The sequence below is a fragment of the Monopterus albus genome, unplaced genomic scaffold (assembly GCF_001952655.1).
Source record: "Monopterus albus unplaced genomic scaffold, M_albus_1.0 scaffold121.1, whole genome shotgun sequence".
In the NCBI taxonomy this organism is placed as follows: Eukaryota; Metazoa; Chordata; class Actinopteri; order Synbranchiformes; family Synbranchidae; genus Monopterus; species Monopterus albus.
The window spans coordinates 675294-675992 of record NW_018128001.1 but is presented as its reverse complement, the minus strand read 5'-3'; positions in this window follow the sequence as shown (position 1 = coordinate 675992).

The following is a 699-nucleotide window of genomic DNA, read 5'->3' as shown; positions in this document are numbered from 1 at the left end:
TGGCTGTAGATATACAGTGGACAGACGGCAACGCTCATTTCCATCCTCTGCACTTGACACCGAAGTTCAAAGTGTTTATTAGTCATATGTACAGTTAGGAAACGTGTTTCCCTGTACAATGAAATTCTTACTTTGCCGTCCACATGAATGCCACACAATACAAATGAAATATAAAGTAGATAAATAAGTAACACAAAATCTAAGGCACTTTAAGCAGCAAATGCAGCAATACAATAAAAATATATAAGAATATAACAGAATGTATGCTGCATGGGAGCAACATGTGCAGCAGTCAACAGTCAATGTGCAAACTGGGAATGTAAACAGTACATCACGTATTTGTTGGTAGTAAACTCCTCAGCTGTTTAGGAGTCTGATGGCAGAGGGAAAGAAAGAGTTTTTCAGTCTAGTGGTCCTACATTTCACACTTCTGAACCTCCGACCAGAGGGTAGGAAGGTGAACAGTCCGTGCTGGGGGTGGGTGGGATCTTTGAGGATGGAGGCAGCTTTCCTACACACCCTGTGGTGGTAAATGCTCTGCAGAGAGGGCAGTGGAGTCCTAGTGATCTTCTCCACAGTCTTTACCACTCTCTGCAGGCACTTGTGGTCCATAGCAGTAGTGCTGCCATTCAAGATGTTCTCAATGATGCAGCTGTAGAAGTTGCTGAGGATCCTAGGCAACATGCCAAACCTCCTCAG